Here is a 10,000-nt window from a genome sequence, read left to right on the forward strand (position 1 = left end):
ACCATCTTTGCCTTTGAAAGCTTAGAAAAGAAGTCTTGAAGATATTTGAAGGCAGCAGACTCCTTGTCAAGAGCTGTAACAAGCTGTTCCATGAGACTCAGTTTGATGTTTTTTTTTTATTTTTATTTTTTTATTTATTACGCATTAGCGTCATACAGTGGGGGGGAGGTTTTCATAATGAATCTAGGAAGGCAACTGGTATGCACATGCTTACACACGTACACATACACTTATATACACATACAAATACATGGGTTGCAGGTAACATACGACACTGGGTATTGTACATTCATTCAAAGGGGAATAAGATTGAGATGTCACGCAGGGCATCAGGTATTATGAGAACCCACCAAAGCGGGGGTAACGGACAAGTATTTCATCTAATCTATTTTGTGATAGGAGATGACGACAGATTGCATCTAATGGTAGTCCCTGGGGTATTAGATGTTTTACAGTGGGCCACGCTAGGCAGTAGTGCTCGATGGTGTTGGCTAGTGGAGCGTGGCTTAGGCGACATTCTGTGAATACAGGCTCGCCCTCCACCCCGGCGACCTGCCACGGTGGACGGTAGCCTAGCCGCAGTCGGGCTGAGACAACATTGTGGCGACGAACCATAAGTCCCTTGCGGCGGTACTTGTATTTGTGGCGGCATACGGATTCGTAGTGGGTGATGGTGACACTGAAGGGTCTCTCGGTGTCCCGTCGACGTTGCTTAGGCAGAAGTGCAGCGGAGCGGACCCTGTTGAGGTAACATAGCAGGGAGAGAGGTCGTCCATCACCACGACGGGGGAGTCGGCAGGCTTCTTTTGCTAGGCGGTCTACTTTGGTGTTATGGTGCAAACCTACATGAGATGGAATCCAAATAAATTCAATGCAGAGATTACGGATATTTAGTAGGGATAGAAAGGAAAGGATTTGTTGTACAACAGAATGGTGAGTGGGATGAATAGCGGTGAGGGATTGCAGTGCAGGCTTAGAGTCACATATAATGACAGCATTAACTCCTCTTTGGCAAACGAGACCGATAGCATCTAAGATGGCGTATAGTTCACACAACGTGGAGCTGGAGTGATCTCTGAGTCGACGGCCGACCCAGCCCTCAGGAGGCGGCGGTAGGTCAGGTGAGTAGACTGCTCCTCCAGCTGCACCATCCGATTGTAGTGACCCGTCAGTGTAGAGGCGATGCGGAGCAGTAATGGAGGATGTTACCTGGGTAACATGTTCCAAGGCTAGCTGTAGTTGTAGAGGAGGTGGGTCACATTTTGCTGTAGGAGTGAAGCTAACCACAGGCGATGGTAGCGTCCACGGGGGAGGGCCTGGGGGTATGTCAGCTACTGGTACTTGTAAATCTAGGCTGCGAATGAAGGAGGAGATAGACTTTATAAGACGGCGACCGGGGGGCATGAGGCGGGGAACGGGCGGAGCGGGGCCGAGAGAATCTCTGACCAGTGCTGTGAAGTGCGGTGAGATGTGGGGAAAGTGTATACACTTAACTGTGAGGCAGGTGACATTAGAATAAATCCTCTCAACTAGGGATGGAAGCCGTAATTCCCGTTGCATGTTGACAATTCTGGTAGTCATTGGGCAACCGAGAATGATTCTCATGGCTTTATTCTGAAAAATCTCCAGTGGCTCTAGAGCATATCGAGGAAGTTGAATTAAGACAGGGGAGAGGTAATCAACAACAGAGCGTATAAAAGTAATATAGACAGTTCTGGCCACGGGGATAGAGATACCGGAAGAGTTGTTGGTGAGCCACTGGAGAGGCCGGAGCCGACGTTGGAGACGATCTAGCAATTCACGAATTACGGGATGGGATTGACGCCGGGCAGAAAGAGTTTCCGAGATTCGTACTGGTGCACCAAGGTAGCAGTACTGGGAGCTTAGTGGGATGATGCAGTCTCCAATCATGAACTCTGGCAGCGTGGCAGGAGGGCGGTAGGAGAAAATTCTGCTCTTCTGTGGGGAAGCAACAAGGCCACAGTTAGCAGAAGCTTGGGAGAGAGAAGTAAGAAAGAGTTGTATGTGTGTTGGGGAGGTAGAGTGAATACATAGATCATCTGCATAGCATGTAATTGTGACCTCAGGAATAGTGGGCAAAGACGTGAGGAGACGATGCATTAGTATATTAAAGAGAAATGGACTTAGTACCCCTCCTTGAGGAGTGCCGAGATGAAAATCCCGTGAGGAGCTGTAGGCATCGCTAAAGAAGACACGGGAGGTCCGGTTACTGAGGTAGCCCTTAATCCATCGTAGTAATTTACCCTTAATTCCAAAGTCAATTAATTGATCTAAAATAACGTCTCGGTTTGCTATATCAAATGCACTTTTTAGATCTATAAATGCCACAACACTGTCACGGGAGAGGCGAGAATATAAGTCGACGAGGCAGTGATGGGTGCTGCGTTGGGGTAGAAAGCCGGAGACGTGGAGAAAGGCGATCTTGTAGTTGGTACATCAGTCGGGTGAGCAAGATTCTTTCCATTATTTTGCCGAAGCAGGATGTAAGGGAGATGGGCCTGAAATTTGCTGTACCGGGCTTGGGTATGGGGATTATTGTACTCGTGGTCCAGGCATGTGGGATATATCCATCTCGTAGACACATATTGTAGAGGCGAAGGAGGGGGTTACCGGGTACACGGTGCAGTAAACGTAGCACATTGTAGGTAATGCCATCATCCCCAGGGGACGTGGCTTTACCTCTCAAGAGAGCACGTCGTAGTTCATCTTCAGTGATTGGTATATTTTCTTCATCATCCTCTTGCAGCAGAGCATGTACTAGGCGGAGTCCACGAGCAAAAGCACCGGAGGAGAGGGCATCCTGGACGGGGGTAGGTAGGTTGGCAGGGTTGGACTGGTTTGACCACGTGTCGATGAGCTGTTCGGCAAATACGGTGGGGGAATGATGACGGGCAGTAGCAGGAGTCTTCTTAATTACCCTGCGAATAAGGTGCCACATGGAGGCTACACTAGTTTGGTGATTAATTCTGTCCGTGAATCTCTTCCAGGAGTCAGTACTTACACATTCTAGGAGGGTTGTCAAATCGTCTCTGGATTGCTGGTAACGATGAAGTAGTTCAGGAGATGGGTTAGTTTGGAACATGAGTCCAACGCGCTCCGCTTCTTTCTGTGCGTCCTGAAGTCGGGTGTCTAGGTACCACGAGTGAGGAGGAGGGCGACGTTGGAGGTGGGGTCGTGATACGTAAAGCCTGTAAAAGTCGTGGGTGGCGGAGACAAGGCTAGTGTATAACTGGTCGAGGGAGGAACAGTCTAAGGTAGGTAGTATGCAGGTCATGTATGAAATGTACGTCGGGCAGTATTTGGGGGGATGGTGAGGTGTAGGCGTGTGATAGGGGGTGTAGGTATCGTAGGAAGAGAATAGTGGAAGAGAAGAGCAATATGGTCTGAGAATAATGCAGGTACTGAGGAGCACTGGATGCGGGATGATACCAAGCCAGAGGTGAGGACGTGGTCCAGGGTGCCTCCCCGGGAGTGTGTGGCGCCACCTGTGTCCCAGCGGGTCAGATGATGTTGTCGGATGAAGGATAGTAGGTGAACACCAGGGCGGTTAGTGGTGCCAGGACGATCTCCCAATGCAGGATGTCGAGCATTGAAATCCCCTGCGTATATTATACCTTTTATCGTAGGTGGTGGAAGAGTGGTTGGACGAAGACGTGCGGGAGCAGAGTAGATATTGCAGAGCTGTAGGATTCCGCCCCCAATTTCTATCTCGAAGAGTTGGAATGTTACGTCAGGGTCTGTAGAGGAGCGCAGAAGACGGTGTATCAGTGTATTGTGTATGTATGTTAGAAGACCGTTTCGTATCGTATGAATATAGGGGATATATCCGGGAAGGGAGGGTGCCTGTGGTGCAGTGTTGGGCCGGTTTGGAAACGCCTCCTGGAGAAAAATGACACAAGGGTGATGTGTCTGTACATATGCCTTCAATTGTGTGTACTTTTTGTGGTTGGTGATACCATTGATGTTCCATGAAAGGAGGTCTAGGTGAATGTTAGTTACGAACGTTGCGTTTGCTAGTAGGAGACCGGAGTGTGGAGGTGGATGGACGATTCGAGGAAGATTGGCTAGTACTGGGTTGTAACTTACAGAGTTTGTCGAGACGAGTTGCAATGGATTCCATTCTCTCGGCAAGCATGGAGATGGAGGAGACGAGGGTTTGTTGGGATTCCGCCAGTGTGGAGAGTCTGGTGGCAGTAGTAGTTTGGGCCGAGACAAGGCTGTCAATCCTGGTGTCAATGGAGGCGAAGCGGTCCTCGAGTGCTGCACATCGCGCCTGAAGGGCTGCAACGGCCTTACGGAGGGCAGCGTCTTGCTGAGGGGGGGTGGGAGCAGAGAGGACAGTCCGGGCGGGAGGAGGTGGTGGGGCTGAGGTGGGGCCATTGGTCTGGGTCTTGCGCCGAGTACAGCCGTGCCAGACGTTGACACCTGGCTGTAGACATCGGGGGCACTTCCATTGTGATGGGTTCGGCTGTGGTGGAGGTTCAGAGGTGGAAGTAGTCGCAGATGGGGGCGGGGGCGCACTTCGGACGGGACATTCTCTGGATTCATGGGCGGCGGCACACCAGGCACACTTAGGGGAGGCGGAGCAGTACCTGGAAATGTGACCGATACCCCAACACCTGAAGCACCAGGGTCGGTCGTCACGGAGTCTTTGGACTTGACACGGGGGGAGGAGAGGGAGGAAGTCAAAGGTAATGGTGTCGGGGGGTGTCTCGGGGAGGCTCCACACAATAACAATGCGGTTGATGGGGGTACCGTTCTGCATGAAGCGCCTGGCTGAGTGTACTCCTGGGAGCTGTAGGGCAAGCTTGTGATCCACGTCAACGGGATAGCGAGTGAGCAGGTATTGGGGGTACTTACGAGGTCTTTCGGGGGAGTCTTGAGGGAGAAGAGGCAGTGACATAAATTCATTTGTAGTAACTCGGTCCAGGATGTCTGTGCGTTGTCTTGATATGTAGATGAATCGAGAGGTGATTGCAGCCATCTTAACCTCGGCCGTATCCCGTTGTAGGTGGAAAGTCTTGGTGATAGTTGACAGCCAGCGGAGTTTAACTTCTGTGGATGGGTTCCCGCTAAAGGCCAACTTAATATACTTGTCTCGGGGAGCAATGGCTGGATGGGGGGGTGTGGGTCGGGTGGGGGCAACGGGAGTAGCACTGTGATTAGGCAGGGTAGGGCGAATAGGAGCCTTATTACACTCACTTGAGGTTCCCTTGATCGTCTTGGCAGCAGGCGGTTGACATTCTCCTGCGGCGAAGGTAGAGGTGTCGTCGGCCCGCCGTTTGGTACTGGGGAGCGATGTAGACTGGTGGGTATCATGCTGGGTGGTTGTTGGAGGGTGATGGGGAGTGGAGGTAGGACGAGGCAGGTCGGGCCAGTGGTTAACACTAATGTCGTCATCAGTGTCGGAAATCATTAAGTCCTGCTCTAAGCTGGACGCCGCTTCCGACCCCGAGTATTCCATCGAGGAAGGGAGGGCCTTGATAAGAAAGTAGGCTGATTTACTAGCGCGCAGTAGTTTTTAGCACTGTAACACAACTTGAGACAGCCGGTACGAGTCGTTAACGACGAGCACTGGATTCAAGTAGTTGACGGCGATAGTTTCGCACCTTCAGGTGTAGGTCCGTTCTCGACGAGAGCCAAGCACGGAATGTGCAGTTTGATGTGTGGTGGAGGAAACAAAACCTTTTGAGGACTCACCAATAGCTTACGTTTGATATTGTGTGGTCCCATTGCAGTGTGAGTCCTTGGAGGCCAGTACCTTCTCTGGTAATGTGCTGCTCTGTCTCTTCTGTTCCTTAGCCAAAGAAAACTGGAGTTCTTGGCAAAACCTTGCAGTCCCGTCAAGAAATACACCATCTTGAAGTCTCCAGTAACTTCCCAGCCATACTTGTTGTAGTTCAAAGTTCCCAGTAGAAGCTTTACACTGCTGTAATCCTCCTTAAGATCCACAGAATGAGCAAGAGGCAGAGATGGGTACTTGTTTCCATTGTGCAGAAGGACAACTTTCAGGCTTTTAGAGGAGCTGTCAGAGAAAAGTTTCCATTCATCTGCATTACAAGCAATTCCACTAGCATCAAATAAGCATGATACATCATTGCAATAGCATAGCCTGTCCTCCTTTGCAAAGAAGCTGGAGAAATGTTTGTGACTTTTTCTTTGGCTAAGTCACTTGCACACTGTCATCAAGTAAATCCCATTACTTCAGCCTTGAAATCAAAAGGTCACCATTTGAATTTGTCAAATAAAAATCTCTGATTAGGTCATTGAGGTCTCTTTGGTTTGGGTAATAAAGATTCCTCCCAAATGCAACTGTATGTATGATGTCACAGTCTTCCTCTCTGTTTACCTCATCTTCTGACTTGCTGTTTTCTTCTGATAGTTTATTTCTTTCTGGAGGAGCTGGTACAGGAAGATCAGCTCTGTGTGGTACTGGCGCAATGGAAGATGGAATGTCTGGATAGACAACAGCAGCTGTATTTTTCCCAGATCGGCGTTTGGAAGGATCCACCATGCGGAAAAAGCAATCAGTCGAGTGATCAGTAAGTTCACGCCATATCTTAGGAATAGCAAAATTCATGGCTCTGTTTTCCCCTCTATACTATCCTGTAAAAGAACAACAGTATGAGTTTTTATTAAACTTAATGTGTTTTTATTTTAATTCTTAATTGGATTTTACTCTTGAACAAAAATAACAGCTATCTTACTTTCTAGTGGTCTCTTACAATGCTCACAAGCAAAATGAGGTGCCCAGGGTCTTGTCTTGGTCCCCAGTTGGCACACCAAAATATGCTTTGTAAGCTTCACACATTTATTCAGATGCTGTCACAGAGAACTTCTTTGCTCTTGTCATGATGAATTGACCACATGTGTAGCAGAATGCATCTGGAGAAGGGCTGCAGCCTCTTGATGCCATTTCATATTTTGTGATGTATCTTTTCAAACAAAGCAGAACTGATTGGTGATCTGCAAGCCCCAGCATTTACATTGTCAAGCAGTATTCTAAAATATTCTTAGTCTTTCTAGAATGTGTTCCAAAATGTTCTCAATCTTTCTAGAATATTCTTGAACCTACTTTATAATATTCTGAATCGTTCTTGAAAACAATTGTAGACTCCAGAAAATTCTTGAGTATTCTACAGCTTTCTACTGTATTTTAGAAAATCCTAGAATATTTTGGAAAGGTTTACATTGAATAAAATGTTCTAAAGTGTTCTAGAAACTTCTGAAAAAATGGTATAACAATCTGGAATATCTGAGATTTATGAAATGTAAGAAAATTCTTTTAAATATGAGAAATTTCTTGCTAGATCTCGTCAGTTCAAGAATGATCTTAATAAAGTAAAAAATCTTTAGAACACTTTATATTCTTCATTTGTCTTAATTCATTTGTAATATTTCAAAAGCAATTAAATAGGCAATTGAGATTTTGCAAAGGTCTTTACCTGATATGAAAACCAAAAGTAACCCAATTGAATAAGGCAAAAACAATGGTATGGAGCCAAGGACAAGACAAAAAAAATGATATTATGTTACCTAGTGTTATTAGTTAATTGCTGCTTATAACATAGTTGCTTTTTTGCCGTTCTCTATGATGATGTTAGTTTATTTTTGTAATTTCTGTGCGACTCTCGATAAGTAAAAGGCCTTTTTCTAGCAAGTCAAAGGTTCCCAACCTTTTCTGGCTTGAGGCACCCTTGCCAAGCCTTTCAGAAGTCCCCGACACCCTTGTTAGAAAATCTAAATTCTTCAGTAGTTTGTCAGTATTTTGTTGATTCAACATCAGTATAACAAAATTTTGTCCATTGATAACACTGGTCTGCGTCAAAAATGTTCCTGAGGGTTTCATAGATGATTCTTAATAAAATTTTTATCCTAAATCCAAAATCAAGCATTCATATTGCTCAATCAGGTCTAGTTTTTAAGATACAGACCAAGCTCCCTAGATGGCGTTAGAGAGCTCAGTCTCTAGCTGACCGCGAGCGCGAGTGGTTGTGTTGCTTGCTCACTCTCCAACTAAGTGTTGTTTTTTTAATCCGACTTTTCTCATCTATGAACAGTGTTTAAAGTGTATTTCTAAAACTTTATTTATCTTTGCGAATTTTTTTGCAGGCAAATACATTAGCAAAACTCCTTATATTTAATAAAAAATGAATAGAAAGTGTAAAAAACAGTCCTGATAGATTTTGTTTTGTTTGTGGAAAGGTAACTTTTAGTGACCAGCAATGCACTATAACGCCGTTAGTAAAGTTCCTTTACAATGCATATTTTGGAATAAAGCTAGGTGATCAAGACAAAAACTTTGCTCCACATATGTGCTGCAAAGCCTGTGTCATAGCCTTAAGACGCTGGAGTGAGGGCAAAACGAACTGTTTGTCATTTGGTGTACCTATGGTGTGGAGAGAAGGCAAGGACCACATTACAGACTGCTATTTTTGCATGACAAATCTTAAAGGTGAGATAATTACTTTAACAATATAGTCCTTGACAAATCTAGAAATGTTTATACAAATCTTTTGGTAGCCTATTAAAATTGTAATTGTGTATAAAAATAGTGTATTATTCTGGTAGAAAAATTGTGGTTAAATTGTATATAAAATTTTATTTTATTTAAAATTTATAATTTTACGTGGTATGAAAAATTTTTATAAAAATGTGGAAACGAGGGTCGAGTGAATTAAAAGTATGTAAATTAAGTATGCGAAACTTTTTTTCAGGTGGTCAATAAGAAGATCAAACACACTGTAGTCTATCCTGATGTTCCTTCTGCCATTAAACCACAACCACATGGTCCAGGAGTTCCAGTTCCTTCTACACCTAAAAATACTGAGCTACAAGACAATATAGAAGATAGATATAGAAGTGGGATGACACTGACACTTCAGTGACATATCAAACTACGTCTACAATGACTTTGCCAAGAGCACTCACTCAAGGTCAATTTAATGACTTGACTAGAGATCTTGGTCTTTCTAAAGAGAACGCACAACTTCTTGCATCCCGTCTTAGTGAGAGCAACCTCCTCTCTCAAGAAACTACATACTTTTGGTTCAGAAATAGAGACGAAGAGTTTCGAAAGTTCTTTGCAGTTGATTCTTGCAGCTCTTTGGTTGTATTGCAATGATGTAAAAGGTTTAATTGAGGCACTTGGCGTTCCTTACCAACCAAGTGAATGGAGGCTCTTTATTGATTCTTCTAGCAGAAGCTTGAAGGCAGTAGTACTCTTAAATATTGGCAATAAAATGGCATCTGTACCTATTGGCCATTCAGTTCAGTTAACAGAAAGCTACAAAAATATGAAAGTATTGATTAATACAATCAAGTACTCTAACCACAACTGGTTAATATCTGGTGATCTCAAGGTAAGATATATTTTACTTTATTGAACTTGTTAAATATTTCAAGGAATGTTTGTTTCTAAATACCAATGACAGAAGGATATTATACACATATTAGTTTCTCCCTACCCCTAATAAACTTAGTGAAAATTGCCTATGCAAAAAATAGAAGTTCTTAGAAACCATGTACATCAATATGCATCAATATGTTTTCTTTCAGGTTGTGTGCCTTCTTCTTGGGTATGCAAGGAGGCTACACAAAATATCCATGCTTCATGTGCTTATGGGATAGCCGGGCGGATAGTCTTCACTATAAGCAAAAAGACTGGCCATCTCGAGAGGCATTTCCAAATTGGCTACCACAATGTGGGTAGCTCAACCTCTAGTCCCTCCCAAAAATGTTTTACTGCCTCCTCTTCATATAAAGCTTGGCCTGATGAAGAACTTTGTCAAAGCACTGAATAAAGAAGGCCAAGCTTTTTAAGTATCTACTGCAAAAATTCCCACAGATCAGTGATGCCAAGCTCCATGCAGGCATATTTGATGGTCCCCAAATTAGAACTCTGTTAAAGGACAAGCATTTTTACACCAATATGGAAGCCAAGGTGAACAAGAAGCATGGCGAGCGTTTAGTAAAGTAA

The 10,000-nt window shown here is 44.8% G+C and overlaps 1 pseudogene; it reads left to right on the forward strand.

Annotated features, from left to right (window-relative positions):
- Positions 1-7,967: 7,967 nt before the first annotated feature.
- LOC143034622 (uncharacterized) lies at positions 7,968-10,000 on the forward strand (annotated as a pseudogene).

Source organism: Oratosquilla oratoria, chromosome 2 (assembly GCF_046742065.1).
Source record: "Oratosquilla oratoria isolate Oo_2021 chromosome 2, ASM4674206v1, whole genome shotgun sequence".
Classification (NCBI taxonomy): Eukaryota; Metazoa; Arthropoda; class Malacostraca; order Stomatopoda; family Squillidae; genus Oratosquilla; species Oratosquilla oratoria.